Here is an 18,564-nt window from a genome sequence, read left to right on the forward strand (position 1 = left end):
CTGGTTGTTTGGGTATTCTTTAAGAAAAACCATGATGGCAGGAGGAAGTAAGACTGCAATCTTACTTTAATAAGGCTCAGGGGGGTAGGGGTAAGCAAGCAAAGAAAATACAGAAACAGGGAAAAGAAGAAAGGGGTACAGAGATGGTCAATATGAGATTGGGGATGAGTTGGTGGAGGAATGCAGGAGTAACTCACGTAATTATGGATTTTCATTGGGAGCACTTAGAAGCATGGATCCAGTGGTGATGGAAGAATACTTGGGGGCAGGATTTTTATGGGGAAACATACTAATTCTCATCCATGCCACCTTGGGACCAGTCCATTAACATATCCAAATTATCTTAAAGTTGTCAGTAAAATTTTAAACTTAACATCTCCATGTCATCTCAAAGTTATTAGTAACATTTGGTGTTCTGCTAATCTTACTGGGGATATCTAGAACTTATCTGAGAGTTATACCTCATAGTACCAAAGGCCTTGACAGCAAGGCCTTGATGGCTTTCCTTCATTTAACACATATTCTCAGTAATTTGCTCAATGTGTGATGCAGTTTGCAAATTGTGCTCCCTTGATCTTTGGGATAATCTGCACATGACTTCTAAATTCTCTTTTACAATGTTACTTCCTCCTGTTATTCCTTTATACTGGTACTTTAAAATCACTATACATCAAATAACAATGAAAAACTAGGAAAGGCTTAAGATCTAGAAATCATGATAAGGACAAAAAAGAGATTTTTTTTTAAAATGAGTAAGTATATGGGAGAAGATATAAAACAAAATATCTTAGAGAAAATAGAATAACAAATTATTCATGAGAGGAGGCAGCTAGGTAGCTCAGTAGATAAGAATACTGGACCTACAGTCAGGAAGATGAGTTCAAATCAATTATTATTTGTGTGACCCCAGGCAATTCTATTAACCTCTGTTTGCCATAACCCACTGGAGAAGGAAATGGCAAACTATTCCAGTATCTTTGCCAAGAAAACCCCATTAACAGTATGAGGAGGAGTTGGACACAAGTGAATGACTAAACCACAAGAATTATTCATAAGGGAAGGCTAGTACAGAACAGACAGAGGTTTGGGAAAACAATGCTGAGGATATGAAGTAGGTCTCCACAAACTGAGGTATCCATTCATTTATTCAACAAACATTTATTAAATGCCTTTATGTGCAAGACATTCTGTTAGGTCCTGGGAATACAAAAACTAAAGTAAAAGAGTCTCAGTTTGTAAGAAGCTAATATTCTTCTGGGGGAGATCATATGTATTCATATTCGCAAGATTTTAGAAAAGGGACAAAATTGTAACAATTAGGGGAATCAGGGCAAGTATCTTGTAGAAGGTGGCAATTGAGGTTGAGTCTTTAAGGAAGCTAAGAGTTTCAAGGAACAAAAGTGAGAATTTCCAGGCATCAGGTTCAGCATAATAACAGTCCATCAATAATAAGGGAGGTAGTAGTAGTTCATCCTTCATACTCAAAGATAACCATTATATTTGCATCCATGACCTTTAGTTGGGTTTAGACAAATAGAAGATCATATGAGAGGCTTAGATCTTCGGTAGTAAGTGACCATTGCTGTGGCTGTTTCCAACTTGACTGGATTCCTCTCAAGGACTTCCTGCCAAGCCTGATAATCTGTTTCATGATCTAGGATTGTTATTTGTTGTTTGTTTTTCCTTCATTCATCTCTTAGATTAAGCTAGGCTTCATGTACCAGTCTTGTTTCATTCAGAGCCACTATTTGGATGTGCTATCTACTAAGCTATCTCAAAATAAGAGTCATTTGTATTTCAGGTCTACTGGATTTCATGTTGTACATGAGCATGTGAACATTCTATTTACCAGTGGTATTATTGGTAAGTAGAATCATCCTTGCAAAAAAAAATGTATATTATTTTGTGTTTTGACTGCAGAGTAGGATTCTCTCTTTCCCAGAGAACTCCCCTTTCGCCCACTCTTGTGTTGAGGTAAGTAGGCTAGTGTTAGGTAACTTGAAAGAGACAATTTTTTGGTCACCTTTTCTAGCCCTTTCCTCATTCCAGGAGCAGTGTGGTCCTTAAAAATTACTATTTGTCAATTTTCAACTATACCTAAAGGGCTATAAAACCATGATACTCACTGATCCAGCAATATCATTACTAGGTCTATATAAGAGATTTAATAAAAAAAATAAGAGAGGGAGGATCTTTTTGTAATAAAATATTTATAGCCATTTAATATTTTTTGTAGTAGTAAAGAATTGGAAATTGAGAGGACTCTCAGAAATTGTAGAATGGTTGAACAAGCTGCAGTATATTATTATAATAAAATATTACTGCACTGTAAGAAATGATGAGATTTCAGAAAAACTTAGAAAGACAACACAAACTGATGCAAGATGAAGTGAGAAAAACCAGGAGAACATCTATGCAGTAATAACAATACTATATGATGATCAGCTGTAGATAAATTAGCCCCCTGTTTATTGATCCTTCCTTCTTGAAGAGGAGCATGACATCAGAGAGGTGATGCCATAATATGAAAATGAGTTGGATTTAAGTTAGGTGAACTGTGCAAAATCACCAGCCTCACTATCTCTTCTAAAGCTATCTGTGTCCACTGACCCGATATAGATCAGGACGACTGGAGATGGCCTTGAATGCAGTGGAGAACTTGGCCTTTTAAAGCAAAGGTCTTTATCAAAATAATTCCAAAGGACTTATGAGGAGAAATGTTATCCACCTCCAGAGAAAGAACTGATAAGAGTCTAAATGGAGACTGGAGCATACTATTTTTCACTTTCTGTATTTTTTCCCCTTTGAGTCTGTGTCTTCTTTCAAAACATGACTAATATGGTAATATTTTGCATGATTGAACATGTATAACCTATATCAAATTGCTTACTGTCTCAGGGAGTTTTTTTAATTGAATGTTAAAAGTTGCCTTTACATGTAACTGGGTAAAAATTATACACACACACACACACACACACACACACATACATGGGGCTGCCAAATGTCATTGTTGTTTCAGGGCAGTGAGAAGTTGACTTATGTCCTGGGCCATCTGGGTGCAGGGTTATGAGTATAACTCCCAGTATATCCATATCTGCTGTTTTGTCACTAGCCCATCACCACAGGACTTCAAGATGGGTAAAATAAAATAGTAAAATAGCAAAATAGTAGCATAGGGAATTATGGGAGATGTCTTGACTTAAATGTAAATTGGATTTAAATGAGGCCAAATTGCACAAAGTCATAAACTTTGCTTTTTCTTCCAGAGTCACTGAAGTACAGTGACAGGACAAAGATGACTAGTAATGGCTGGGATGTAGTGCTTGACTTCGATGCTGACCAAACTCTAAGTCCTTCACTTGTTTATTTCAGTCACTTTCATGATTATTGGACAAAAAATTTTTATAGCTTTTTATTGACAAAACATATGCATGGGTAATTATTTTTCAACATTAACCCTTGCAAAAACTTCTGTTCCAACTTTTCCCCTCCTTCCCCCCATCTCCCTCCTCAGATGGCAGGCAGTCCCATACATGTTAAATGTTAAAGTATATGCTAAATACAATATATATGTATATATATATATATATACATATTTATACAGTTGTCTTGCTATACAAAAAAAAAATTGGATTTAGAAAGAAGGTAAAAAAAATAAGAAAAACAAAAATGCAAGCAAACAATAACAGAAAGAGTGTAAATGCTATGTTGTGTGGACAAAATATTCTTCTTTTTTTTCCCCTGAGGCAATTGGGGTTAAGTGACTTGCCCAGGGTCACACAGCTAGACAGTGTCTGAGACCAGATTTGAACTCTAGTCCTCCTGACTTCATGGTTGGTGCTCTATCCACTGCGCCACCTAGCTGCCCCGACAAAATATTCTTATCCACTTGTGGATAGACATATGTGGAAGACTTGGAAATCTTCATTTGGGGTAGATTTAGAAAGAAGGTAAAAAAAAATAAGAAAAACAAAAATGCAAGCAAACAATAACAGAAAGAGTGTAAATGCTATGTTGTGTGGACAAAATATTCTTATCCACTTGTGGATAGACATATGTGGAAGACTTGGAAGTCTTCATTTGGGGTAGACATCCCCTTAACTCAGCAATGGATTTAAGGCTTGGTTGATCTCAATCTGGTTTAACCCATGACAGTTTTACTGTAATGTGACCACTACACATCCTACAATTTCTTGGAGCTAGGTATCAACGATGGACAGGCAGCCCTGAAAATGGCTTGTTAAGTCCTCACACCAGAGATGCTAATCTTCCCTGAATATACCATATACCCCTAAAGAGGAGGAGAAAGAAGAGGAGGAATAGCAGGAAGAGAAGGAGAAGGAAGAAGAGGAGGAGGAGTAGCAGGAAGAGAAGGAGGAGAAGGAAGATGAAGGAGGAAGAAGAGGAAGAGGAGGAGGAAGAGGAATAACAGCAACATTTGTTGCAGTACTAGTGGTGATGGTAGTAGTGGTGGTGAAGGTGATGATAGCAGTAGTAGTAGCATTTATATAGCACTTTAAGGTTTGTTAAGTGGTTATCTCTTTTGATTCTTAGACAACATTGGGGAGTAGGTTCAATTATTATCCTCATTTTAGAGAAGAGGAAACTGGACCCAAGGATTAAATGTCTTACCCAGGCTCACATAGCTAATAATGTTCTGAAATGTCATTTGAATTTGGAGATCTTCTTGATTCCAAGTCCAAATCTCTATGCACTATACTATCTAGCTGTGACAGGAGATGAAATGATGTATACAGGGAATAAGTAGATCCATTTTGGTAGAATACAAAGTATGTAGGATGAATAATTTGTAACAAGCTTGGAAAGCTAAATTGAAGCCAGATTGTGAAGGGTTTTAAATACCCAAGAGAGGAATTTATATTTTACAATCAAGAGCCACTGAAACTTGAGCTTCTGTGACATGCTCAAGTCCAGTGCTTTCAAAATGTCAGTTTTAGATGTAGAAATATGTATAGAAAAATTGCACATGTTTAACATATATTGGATTACTTGCTGTCTAGGGGAGAAAGGTGAGAGGAAAGGAGGGAGGAAAAATCTGGGACACAGGATTTTGCAAGGGTGAATGTTGAAAGCTATCTTTGCTTTTATCTTGAAAATTAAAAACTATTATTAAGAATAAAAACATTATATATATTTTTAAAATGTTGGTTTTAGAAATGCTAAAGGGAATGGCTTTAGAAAAGCCTGGGAAATTTTCTATTAATTGACACAAAATGAAATGAGCAGAATTGTAAGCAGTGTACACAATAATAACAATATTGTAAAGATGATAAACTGTGAAATGCTTAACTACTCTGATCAATATAATGATCCATCTTAACTCCAAAAGACCCAAGATATAAAATGCTATCCACATTCAGCTAGAGAACTAATGGACCAAGAGTCCAGATTGAAGCATATTTTTCCCTTTATTTTTCTTGTATTTTTTTCCCCAGAACATGGTTAATCACTACATAAGTATAATGAATATTCTATTTCTTGCCTTACCAAAGTGAGGAAGAATAAGTGAGAGTGAAGCACTAAGACATACCTGAATTGCAAACCTGGATTGAAAAAGCTAGTAGTACTTTTGACAGAAAATGGAAAGTTAGAAGATATGATTTTAGGAAAAAAGAGAAGAAAATTTCTTTTGGAAATCTTGGTTTTGAGATGCCGGGTAAAGATGTCCAATAGGTATTAACAAATAGGCCTGGAATTCAAAGGTATGATAAGGACTGAATATATGTTCCTATCCTAGCTATAGTCCTCGGTTTACCCACTTGCACAAGGCAGATGTGCTAGTGAGTAATGATATTATCCCAAAAAGTAGGTAATATGAAGGGAAAAGAAAAAAACAAAGATTGATTATATTGCATATATATATATATATATATATATATATATATATATATATATATATATATATATATATATATACATGAAATATACCTGTGATTTCACAGGTATGGAGATTCCTTCCACCACAGGTTAGAGAGCAAAAGTCCTCTGATCTAATATATGATTTTTTGAGAGTCATTGAAAAACTGAATTTGTAGAGTTTACCACCCACAGCCAATCAAATCTGGTAATGATCCATTGGACTTGAAAAACACACACAATCATCACCTGAATTTGTACTTGAACTAAAGCCTTTACTTCCTGATAAGACCAACCAGAGATTGCGCTTTATTATCATTGATACCATCACATGCCATCCAGCAGGAAATCAGGGCCTATCTGGGTACCTTGCCCTTTGTCCTACACAAACAACTCTTTTCTTTTCACTTAGAAAATCCTCTTACTTGGATCTCCAAGATAGATCATGTTCCTCCCTGCAAAGGGCAGTAAAACTGCTCTAGTCTAGGACTAAGCTGTCCTGGTTGGTAGTTTGGGCATTTTGCCCTCTGCATTGCCACCACAAGTCTTCCATATCCCACTCCACCCCAAGCCCTGGCTTTTTATATCTTGCTCTTACTTTTGAGAATATTAATAAATTGGAAAAGACCCTAATTATACACTGACCTATGGTTCAACTCATAATTCGTTTCTTCCCAGGCCAAAACTCTCTTCCCCGGTTTACTATTGCTCTATATATGTGGTATCCTGCTTTTGGAATGTAAGGATTCCAGTTTCTTAAACTGGTTCATGACCCCATCTGGGATCCCATAAATGAATGTGCGGATTGCAAAATTATGAGTATCCATCAATGTTTGATTTATATGCCTATTTCATATATTTGTTACCTGGGGGAAATGTAAAAATTTCTTGGATGAAAAGGGATGGCAAGTGGAAAAAGTTTAAGAAGCCTTGTCTAACCACACACACTGTATGGCACATCCTAGGTGATTAAATTATTTTTTCTTCCTTCCTTCATGACACAATGAGTCATTAGAGGATAAAGATCTAAGTAGAGGTATAATATAAACTGTACTCTAAAGGAACCGAGGCTTTATTTATTTGCAGTACTTATTGCTAATTGTTCTTGATATCTCTAGTGTACTTTGAAATACAGAATTGATGTAATTAAAAATAAATTTAGCTAAAATAATTTTCAGGTTTTTTTAAAAATTCTGCTTCATCCAAGTTTTTATTTACATATTATAATACAATAACTTTCATGGGAAAGAAGTAAATACCAGGAAGAGGCTTCAGAATCTTTTGGGAAATAAGTCCCTCTATGATCACTTCAATTTATAATCCAATTAAAAATCACTTCATTTATTATAGTCTACACAGGATATAATGAATTGTTGATCATGTTAAAGCGTGTGGAATCCAAGAGTAGGAAAAAAGATATTTTAAAAGTAAAATAAGTGTCTCTATGATGATTTGGCATAGTCTTTGATACATAGCAAAATCATTTTTCAGTTCAATACAATATTTATTAAACATTAGCATGTACGTAACACTATATTAGATGCTGAGTATATAAAGACAAAATGAAAAAGGCTCCTGTCTTCAAGCAGCTTCCATTCTACCATAAGGAAGCATTCATTGGATGCCTCAAGTTACCCTCCTCTAGCTCTTCTGCCTTTTTAAACCAAACTCTTAGAAAAAGATGCTTCTGCTTCCTCTCTTCTCTTCTCTGTCATTCTCAATGACTTCTGAACCTTTTGCAATTTGACCTGTTTATTTGAAACTGTTCTCTCCAAAGTTAGCAATGAGTTCTAAACTGACAGATCTGAGGGCCTTTTCTCAAACCTCATTCTTTTCAGCCTCTTGTCAGTATTTGACACTCATAATCATCCTTTCTTTCTGAATATTCTCTTCATTTTTGTGATACCATTTTCCTTTGGGTCTCCTTTTGTCTGACTGCTTCTTGATTTGCTGGCTCATCATCTGTAATGTGGACCCTAATATTGGGTAAACTCCAAAGCTTTGGATTGATTTTTCTCCATACTTTTTTTTCAGTGACCTCTTAGTTCCCATGGATTTAATTATCATCTCTACACAGATGACTCCCAGATCTATATATCTAGTCCTAGCTTCCCTGCTCAGCTCCGATCTTGAATCTTCAACTGTCAGTCAATAGGTATTTATTAAGCACTTACTATGTGCCAAAGACAGAGCTACATGTTGGAGAATACAAAGAAAGGTAACAGGCCCTGCTCTCAAGAAGTTCACAATCTATTTTTGGAGTTGTCAGACTTTCCTGATGAACATCGGCCTTGCCCTTTTGCCTCAAATGTCAGGACATCATAGTCATACTTACTCTTCTAAACATTGGGAACATGACTAATGCCAGTCACTGAAAATTGGTAAAACCCCAATATAGTCCAGCTCTCATATTGCATATCAAAGATCTTTGGAAGAAATACTTTCCTATTCCTATTCCAGAATTTAAAACTTCACTTGCAACATCACTTATGGCTTTGTTCTTAATGGAGTATACAAATATAAAGAAAAATCAATCTCTAAGGTGTTCTGCACAGAAATCTGTGTCTTCTTTGAGTGACTGAACAATGACTCAAGACTTACTAGAGTCAGTGCTGTCTAGAGCATATGCTTTCTACACAATGGTAAAGGAAAATGGCTTTAAAACTTCCCATCAAATAATAGGTCTTGTTGTTATTTAAGGTGTTTAATTAATTATAATTCGACAGTTATGAGAAAGCTCGAAAGAAATGTGAAAGGATTTTTTTTAATGGGGATGGGCATTTAACACACACACACACACACACACACACATATACAAATGCAGCATAAAAATGCTTCAGAATCTAAAACTTGAAGCATTTTATAGACTTCCCAATAATTTTAGTCTTTACTTTGTTTCATTATGTGTATTTATTGCAGGTATTCTGGTTAAATATTGAAAAGTAATGGTCTATCATTTTTGTCTGTGTAATGTAGGAGTTTAGACAGAAAATAAACTTTGATTCCAGTATTGCTGTTTTGTTTTGTTTTTAAAGAAATTCACAATCTAATAAAAGAGACAATTATGTACAAATGATTTACATATATGATAATATACACACATATATAACAAACTGGAGGTAATCAACAGAGAGAAGGCTCAAGCATTAAGGTGGAATTGGACAAAACCTCCTATAAAAGGTAGGATTTTTAGCTGAGACTTGAAGGAAGACATTGCAGCCAAGAGACAGAGGAGAAAGAATTCTAGGCACATAGGACACACAATAATATCCGGTGTTTTGTTCAAGTAACAAACAGGAGGTCAGTGTTCCTGGATGGAATAGCCCACAGGAGTGAGTGAGGGGTAAAATAGAAGGAAGTGGGATTAAGAATGGTTTTGAACAACAAACAACTGCTTATAAAATACTGCAAATGTATTTGCTTCGTGGGTATCTCAATATGTCCAAAACAGAATTTATCATCTCTGCCCACCAAGCTCCCCTCTGTTGTGAACTTTGTTGTTGCTTTGGAGGCCATCATTATCCTTGTAGTTACCTGAGTTTTCAACTTTAGTATTATCCTCAACTCTTCACTCTCCCTCATTCTATAAATCCAAAGAATGGCCATATTTTGTCATTTCTGCCTCCATGTTATCTCTCATATCCATCTTTTTTGTCTTATTCACAAGGCCACATACTAGTATCACCTTTCACCTAGACTAGACTTCTAATTATTCTTCCAACTTGAAGTGTCTCTTCCCAACATGACTCCCCTACTTAACAAACTGCAAAGACTTTTTGTTCTTTCACATAAAACTGTTCTGCTTGACTTTTAAAACCCTCTAAAATGTAGCCCCAGCATACTGTACATTATTCTGGAATCCAGGTGACAGGCAATCTTGTTCCTTATACACAATATTCTAATCTCCTGTCTCTCTCTAGAGTCTCATTTCTTTCAATTCAGCTCACGAGTTCCCTTCCATATGAAGTCGTTCCTGGTCCCTCTACTTACTACCCCCTCAAATTATCTTATATATACTTATAAATAGATTCATAGATTTAGAGCTGAAATGGATATTGGAGACCAAGACCAACCCTTCATTTTATACTTGAGGGAGCTAAAGCAGATACAGGTTAAGTGACATATTCAGAGTCACTCAGCTAATTAAGTGTCTGATGCTGGATTTTAATTCAGATCTTCCAGATTCCAAGTCCCATGCTCTATCTACTGGGACAAAATAACACAATGCTGTGACATACTAACGGCTTAATAAATGTTCTTTGTTTTTATTGATAGTGTTGCTTTTCTAACAATGTTGGTATAAAGGCCAGATGGGATTCAAATCTTGAAAAATGTATAAAGGATACTTGGTTAGTCTGGTAAAACCTGTTTCTGAAAAAGCCTTTATTTATTGTGATCCTCACTTCCTTATCTAAATATTCACTACTATATCTTTAATAAAACATTCTAGAGTAGGAATTCTTTTTTGTGTGGCATGGGCCTCTCTTTGGGCAGTCTGGTAAAGTCTATAAACACTTCAGAGTAAAGTTTTTAAATGCATAAAATAAAACATCTAGCATTAAAAGGAAATCAATTATGCGGAAATGCAATTACAAAATATATTAAACAACAACAACAACAATAATTCCACAATGCAAAGCAAGTTTTCCAGACTGCAGTATTATATATCCTGTCAAAACATGGTTGATGTAAGCTGGTTTTATTGAACCACTTTTTTTCTTATTCCTTTTTTCAATAATATTTGTTACAAGGTGTAAGGAGTGGCACTTCCAGCCCCCCTCAGATGTAAACACAGAAGGCCTAGGCATCTTGATTGAATCATCAAAAGTAGATCTGAATAACTTTAATAAATTGGAGGAGCAGGTAGATGACACAGTGGAGAGAGCACCAGCCCTGAAGTCAGGAGGCCCTGAGTTCAAAATTTGACCTCAGACCCTTAATACTTCCCAGCTGTGTGACCCTGGGCAAGTCACTTAATCCCAATTGCCTCATCAAAAACAAAACAAAACAAAACAAAAACCTCTGCTCCCTGTTCCAAAGAGATCAGAGAAAAAAAGGAAAAGGACCAAAATAAATTTGAAAGGATTTTCAAATCAAATCAAATTAAATCTATAGACTTTGGGCTATTGGATGAAAGCAGATGACCCCCACCCCACCCCAAGAAGAAAATGCTAAAAACTATTTCCACATGGGTAGATGAAGAAGGAGGGGTATATTTTGAAATGAAGATAATACCAAAAAAAAAAAAAAAAGACTGTCAACAATTTTTAAGATCTCACCTGAACTTTCATTGTTGTAGAAAGCTACAAGCAAAGAATTTCCTCTACCAAAATAGATCAGCAACCCCTCGGAAATCTTAAAGAGATTTGCCTGGGGCTCTGAGGATTTACATGACTTCTCTAATGTCAAATGGTCAATATGTGGCAAAGATGAGACATAAACTTGGTCTTCTAAACTTAAAAGCTAACTCTCTCCACATTGCTTACCTTGCCTCTTCACATAAGAATAAGATTAAAAGAACAGCAATTCTTAGCATTCTCCTACTAGACTTTTCCAAAGAATTGAAGTCAAGCTTATTGATTGATAGCTCATAGATGCTACTTTTTTCCCATTTTATAAAACAAACAAAATTTGTCCAGGCAGCTAAACAGTGTAGAGGATAGAGTGCTGGATTACAAAAACCCAAACATGAATCTGATCTCAGACCCTTATTGTTATGACCCTAGGCAAATCGCTTTAACTGCTCTCTGTCCCAGTTTCCTCATCTGTAAAGTGGAGTTGACATTAAGGTCTACTTTTTAGGACTGTTGTGAGGATTATATGAAATGATATGTGTACAGCACATTGTAATGTTAACTGTCATCATGTGTCCTCTACTTCTGAGGCACCTCCTCTGTACTGATCTTTCTGATATCATCTATAATAGCTTAAGTAACCAGTATCATACAGGTCTTTCAGTGTATGTACATTTAGTTCATTTGTGATTGGGTTAATCAAACACTGGGTAAAATGCTATATAAAATCATGGCTATTGTTATTATGAATAGAAAGAGCCTAGAGAAGGGAGTAGGCAAACCAAGAAAGAGGAGAGAGTTATAAGAAAAACTGGGGTGTGAAGTTTAGATGAAATTGGATTAAATCCAAAAGATACAGCATGAGGATTCCAATAAAATTGCAAGCTGCTTATGACCAAATACTTCTATTTATTTCATCTTCCTCTATAATACACATGATAGTAAGTAGCTCCATAAATGATGTTGACTGACTGACTTAAAGGCATTCTCCCTTTATTGACTATCAAACTTTTGCAAGACAGGTAAAAATATATCCTATTCCCTATTTCATAATCTAAAAAAGAATAACTACAGAAATAAGGAGATAGGATGGACAGTCAACCTAACTCAGCTTTTTTCTTCTCACATTTAAATATGCTGTCCTAATCCCTCTCTTGATGTAGTCTAGGAGTTCTTAATTTAGGGTTCATTAATTAAAAAAATTTTTTTTGATAATTTTACTTCAAAATAATTATTTTCTTTATAATCCTATGAATTTTATTTTAAGTATGTCAAATATGTGATTAAAGGTCCATAGGCTTCATTACTGCTGAAGGGGTCCATGATACAAATCCCTGAGCTAGTTCTGTATTATCAGCACCCTACTGAACATCTCTATCTAGATGCCTGCTGCGTATCTCAAACTCAACTCAAAATGGAACTCATCTTCCCCTCCTTCTAGACACACAGGTTTCCAGTTTCTTTCTTCATTCATAACAATTTTCTCCTCCTTTCCTCAGATCCTAACTGTTAACTAGTATTGTCAATTCTACCTTCCTAATAGTTCTCCTGTTTTCTCTTCTCACCTCAAACAGATAACTCCTTTATATCAAACCCTCATCAGCTTTTGGTGGAACCTCAAAAGCCTCCTAATTGGTACTGTTTCCAGTGTTTTCCTTCTCTCTTTTTTCCCTATAGCATTAAAAGTCATCTTCTCTGGTCTAGTAAAGAATCTCTAGTACCAGTTCCTTTTTGCCTCTATGATAAAATACTAGTTCTACCCCTGACAGCTAAAACTCTTTCCAATTTGGCCCTAGTCAACCTAGTCCCCTACACACATGTTTTTCCTTTTTACTTGCTCTTAGAAACTATAATTCCATTTTCCACCTCCATGTCTAGATCAGGGAGTTTCTCTGCCCCATCCTTACCTCAATCTCCTCCCCTTTGTTTCTCATAATCCATAATTTTCCTGGCATTAGGTCCTGGTCCACCAGTCAATATCGTCTCAATTTTTCTTGCCCATCCTTGTTTGTATGCCTGTGTAGATCCCTAAAACCTAACATAAACCTTAATAATGGATTTTTTTCCCCTTAAATGTTTGTCTTTGTAGCTTTTCGATCCCAGCACAGCGTTCTACACATGGCATACACCTAATAAATGCTGGCAGAATTTTATTTCCTGCTTTGTGAAATCAGGGGTTGGCCTGACATTCTTTCCAGTTCAAAATCTATGGACCTGAAAGAATCACAAGTGAGCGCTTGATAAATGCTTGTTGACTCACTCTACCCACCTCTCAGGGTAGTTTCGAGGACAGACAGATGCTAAATTTGCTAGAAAAGGACCATGCTATTTTTATAGGTCAGTTTTAATGTGTAACCTTTGAGAAGGCTCTTTAACTATTGTGTGCCTCAGTTTCCTTATCTGCACACACAACAGCTGCGATAACCTCAAACGCTCAGGATCCAGGGAATTCCCGGGAGACAAAAAGAGTCGGTGGGCTAGAGAGGCTCCGAAGTTTGCAGGGAGGAAGCGCCGGGGAGTACGGAACACCTGGGGGTGACGGTCAATTCCAACGGCGGGCACCGGGTCGGGACACGCCGCAGCCCCGCAGCCAGCCCAAAGGAGCTGGGAGGTCCAGCTGGAATGACTCGGCATCGGACAACGCAGGGTCACCGAAAGCAACAGATGTTCAGCCCGGAGCTGACTGAGGAATGCGGACAAGCGGGGCAGTGGGGTGGGGAGGAACACTATGGAAAAGGAAGCGTACGCGCTGATTGGAGGCTTCTCCAGGGTGTGAACTTAGGTGCGTTTGCTGATTGGTTGGGGTGAAGCGTCAGGTAGACCGCTCGGCCTTCCTGCTGTCCCGCCTCTTTGACCTCCCTCCATTGGCCAGAGCCGCTCCCCAGATTCTCAATGATTGGTGAATCTGGCCCTCGGAGCCGAGAGCCGATTGGCGAGTGTTGGCCGCCGAACCGGGGTCCCTCTGGGCTTTCTGATTGGCTTGTGGAGAGAGGCAGGTATCCGGGCTTCCTGGCTCCTCCATTGGAGGGAGGAGTAAGGGGGGTTGGGCCCTACGATTGGTGGGTTGGGGGCCGGGCCTGGGCCGGCGGGGAGCGGATTGGTCGGAAAGTAGGTTAGTGGTGCGACATTTAGGGAAGGCAGAAAGTAGGTCAGGGACGGAGGTGCCTGTTTACTGGAGTGGGGCTCGCAGTTGCCTCCTCCTCTGCCACCGCCGAGCTCCAGCCGCCGCCGCGGAAACTGAGGAGAGCTGGGGCCCCGGACCGCGCGCCCTCCGGGCAGCTCGCCCGCCCACGGTGAGTCCCTCCGGCTGGCCGGGTGGCGGGGAGCCGAGAGGCTCTGGGCCCCGGCTTGGGCTTCGGCTGCCCTCAGGGACCGTTGACGCCCTTAAAGGCACAGTGCCCCCGGGCCGCCTAGCACCCTCGGACGGTCTGTCGCCCTTAAAGGCACAGACCCTCTCCCCTTGAGTTCCCCCCTCCCCTGGGAACAGAGAGGGCAACCTCTCTTAAAGGCGCACAGTGACCGTTCTCCCTCGGGTTGTCCCCTAAATGGAGCGGGGGAAGGGGGAGCGTCCAGGGTTCCTGCTGTCACCTTAAGGGTGCTGGGTTCCCAATCCACTCACCAGACCCTCCCCCTTCCCTCTCCAATTCATTTCTACCTGTAATGGGGGAGGGGAGGCTGCTGCTTCTTAAAGGGACAGTCCCTCCCCCAGAGAGAAATTATTGGGGAATGGGGAGCTGTGGTTGCTTGCGCGAGTGTATTTCGGGGAAGCGGGGAAAAATAGACGTAAGCCTCGGGTAGGTTTCGAGAAGGGCGAGGGGGGGGGCGGGAGAGAGGGGGAATCCATCTATTCTCCATCCCCTTCCCATCTTCTCTTTGAGCAATTCAATTCAATTCAATAAACATTTATTAAACGCCTGCTGAGTGTCAGCCACCGAGCTGAGTGCTGGGGATATAAAAAGAGGCAGAGAATGACTTGCTCCTATGGGGGGTGGGTGGGGAAAGGAGTGGAGGTGCCAGGTAGTGGTTTGGGGGAACGGGGCCTCCCGCCCCTAGACCCTGGCAGGTGCCCGGCTTACATTTTGTTTTGGCCAGTTACTGCCCCCTGCCCGAGCGTTTTGCAGGCAGGATGGCTGGATCGCCTCCCAAGCTTGAGAGATAATGGGCCACTGAGTCCATCGGGTTGGACTTCCACCCGAGATCTGTTAATTGTTTGAAATTTGGACCCGGGACGGTTTTACCTAGAATTGTCGTGGAGTGGAGCTGGTGCTGGAATGACAGGTAGCGCTTCCAAGTGCGTCGTGAGCCCCTCTATCCCTGAGACAGCCTCGGTCCAAATCGCTGAGACCGAATGGGGAGGTTGAACTTCCAGGGTTTGACAGATGTCAAGTGAGAGGGGGAGGTTCTCGTGTTTGTCTGGTGTCAACAGCAAAACTAACCCTTGTTTGCTCAGTGAATGAGACTAAAGATAAAAATAAGACTTGCTTTCGGTGACTCTCATGACATAAGTCTTTGCTTCAGCTGAAAAGGGGAGGGATTTAAGACAGGGAAGTGTGTTTTGGGGGTGAAAAAGTCATTGCATTTGATATGGCTTTATTTATGTTTGTTTCTCTTTTTTAAAGTTTAGATTGAGGTAACTGACCTGAATTAAACTCGCTTGGCATGGATCCCTGCCTGCTATTTACGTTTCTCTACCTTCAAGGTTTCACCCTTCAAAATACAATAAATGGTTTCCGTGTTTTAGTAGAAAGTCATGATGAAAGTTTTTTTAAATTGTGTTTTGAATAGTTGATTTAGTATTAATCGATAAACATTCCTAACAGTACTTGATTGTGAAAAGATACTTTTAAATTTTGTGTTTAAGAACTGTATTTTAAGTATCATTCATTCTAAGAGGTGTCTGTCATTTATTCTTCTCTCATCTTCCATTGTTATGTGATAAATTATAGATAAAATGTTTGTTGTACTTGATAAAGACTTTTTCTTCTGATGTAAATTTAGCTTGGTGGAATTCTTAATTCATTGATTGTTGCATTTAAAATAATTTTTACCATTGGTGATTTTGAGTTATCTCTTGATTTTCTTCCAAATTATTCTTCTTTTGAGTTGATTTGTGTTGTTTTTTTTTTTCTTGGCAAAGATACTGGAGTGATTGGCCATTTTCTTCTCCAGCTCATTTTCCAAGTGAGGAAATTAAGACAAACAGGATGAAGTGACTTGCCCAGAGACACTCAGCTTCTAAGTTCCTGAGACCAGATTTGAACTCATGGAGTTGTCTTCCTGATTCCAAATGAAGTGCTCTTTCCTCTGTTGCTATGCACCCATCCCTTTCCTTCCAAGGGAAAAGCATTTTTTAAACATTTGTTTATCATCTCAGTATATCCTGAAATATTGAAAATTTCAGTTTTCAGTTCACATTATGTATTGCCAAGTCTTAAAAATGATTCACTTAACATATTTGAAATGAATTTTAAAAAATTAATTTTTAATGCAGAATTTGAAAATGTGTACAGACAATTGGATGTCTAGAATTTCCATGTTCTAGATATAAAATGTGAATAGCTTAAATTAAAACTATAATACTTGGCATGATTTAATTTTGTACTAATTATTAAATGCATCTACTTCTCTTTGTGACATATAGCCAATCTTTTATAAATGTAAGAAGATTAGGGTAAGTCAGGAAATATGGGTATACAATCCTGGCATCAACTACTCTTATGCTTTTAGGTAAGGCTCACTATAGTGAACCTTAAAGGTCTCTTATCTATAAATGAAGGGGGTGGACAAGATGTTCTCTAAATCCTGACCTTTTGAGCTCTAACTTTCTAAACATAACTAATTATAAACTCAGAAAAATATTTACCTACTGAGTATCTCTGAAATTTCTTTCTTTGAAAATTATTCTGGGGTAAACATTTTCTTTAGGCTGCAAGATATAGATGGCATATTTATTAAATTTTGAGAACATTAAAAACCTAGGCAGACTATCTAAAATTCACTTGGGATCTGAAAGAATGTTAGCTGCAGTGATGACAGGCAAATTTAATCAGAACTAAATTTAATCAAATAACAGAAATAAATGTAAAGTCCTCTATTGGGGTTAACATTTTGTCAGAACAAACTATTAAAAGATATAAACTTGAGGAAACCATGGCTAGCTGGGTTCATGTGAAAAAGATCTCAGGGATTTGAGTGGTATTGCAAACACATCAGGCCACATTGTTTCAAAGCAGCCAGAAACACTTGATCTCAGACTGCACTAATAGAAGGTTTTTTCTAGAAGGAAAAGGTTATACTGTATTCTGTCTTGGTCAAATCACACCTAAAGTTTTGTGTTTAGCTTTGGGTTCCACATTTTAAAAAGGACATTGACAAAGTAATGTATGTTAAGAGGAAGATTATTAAGATGGTCAGAGTGGTAGAGATAGATATCTGACATTCTCTCATTGGATGAAAGCTTGAAGCAAAGAAGATTTAGGGGGAATATAGTCACTATCTTTGGGAGATGGGTGAATCTCCTGCTTGGCTTGATAACTGGAGGAATTTTCATGGGCTTGCTTAAAAGAAGAGGAGGAAAAAAATCCTTCCTAACAAGTAAAGCGTCCAAAAACTGGAATGGACTCTTTTGAAACATAATTTGTTCCCATTTGACAAAAGTGTTCCAGAAGAAATTCATGCCTCAGTTGAAAAATTCATATCCTAGATGTGGTCTGATTCATTGCATTTATTAGCTCCTATGTTTAAAGTAGATGAGCTCAAAAGTCCCTTCTAATTCCAAGGTTCTCTGTTTCTGTATTTATAGAATCATTGAAGTAGAATTGGATTCAATGTAACATTTATTAAGCACCCTCTACTTCAAGGCATTTTATCTTCTTCCATCCAGCTCCCTTATTTTATAGAAAAGGAAACAAGCCAGAAGTTCAAGTGACTTGCCCAGAGTGATACAGATGATATCAGACCTAAAGCCCAGCCCTCCTGATTCAGCTTCTAGTCTTCCATTCATTCATACTATGTTTATTACAGGGCAGGAAAAGAAAGTGAATGTGATTTCTTCCTTTCTGTCAAAGTCATATTTTTTTTTGCGTAGTTTATGTATTTAGATTTTGTGCTAGCAGTATAGATTGACTTGGTTAATGAGAACACCAGGAGCATAATGATGTAAAAATTAAACATTTTCTGACCTTGTTTTGAAATAACTTGTCTTCTGTCCATTATTTATTGACTTATTTCTGATGAAGTAATACCTCTGCTAGAATCAAAGGTCTTGGTGAGGAGATAATCCTTTTCTAGAAGATTAAACAATTCCTGTCTATAATCATCTAATATTTTAAATTTTAGATGTCAAAAACTATTGTTTCTTTGATGTTGTATTGTTCTTCCATTGTAGACTGTG

At 38.1% G+C, this 18,564-nt stretch overlaps 1 protein-coding gene across 5 annotated transcripts in view; it reads left to right on the forward strand.

Annotated features, from left to right (window-relative positions):
• Nucleotides 1–14,223: 14,223 nt before the first annotated feature.
• The window catches only part of BMAL1 (basic helix-loop-helix ARNT like 1), a 90,290-nt gene continuing 85,949 nt past the window's right edge, over nucleotides 14,224–18,564 (forward strand). For 4 of the 5 annotated variants that reach the window (XM_051965752.1, XM_051965753.1, XM_051965750.1 and 1 more), the window contains exon 1: nucleotides 14,226–14,464. The gene's annotated coding sequence lies outside the window, so the exon portion shown is untranslated. Of the gene's footprint in view, nucleotides 14,465–18,564 lie in introns of all 5 variants that reach the window. The other variant, XM_051965754.1, reaches the window with a different exon arrangement.

Source organism: Antechinus flavipes, chromosome 6, assembly GCF_016432865.1.
Source record: "Antechinus flavipes isolate AdamAnt ecotype Samford, QLD, Australia chromosome 6, AdamAnt_v2, whole genome shotgun sequence".
NCBI lineage: Eukaryota > Metazoa > Chordata > Mammalia > Dasyuromorphia > Dasyuridae > Antechinus > Antechinus flavipes.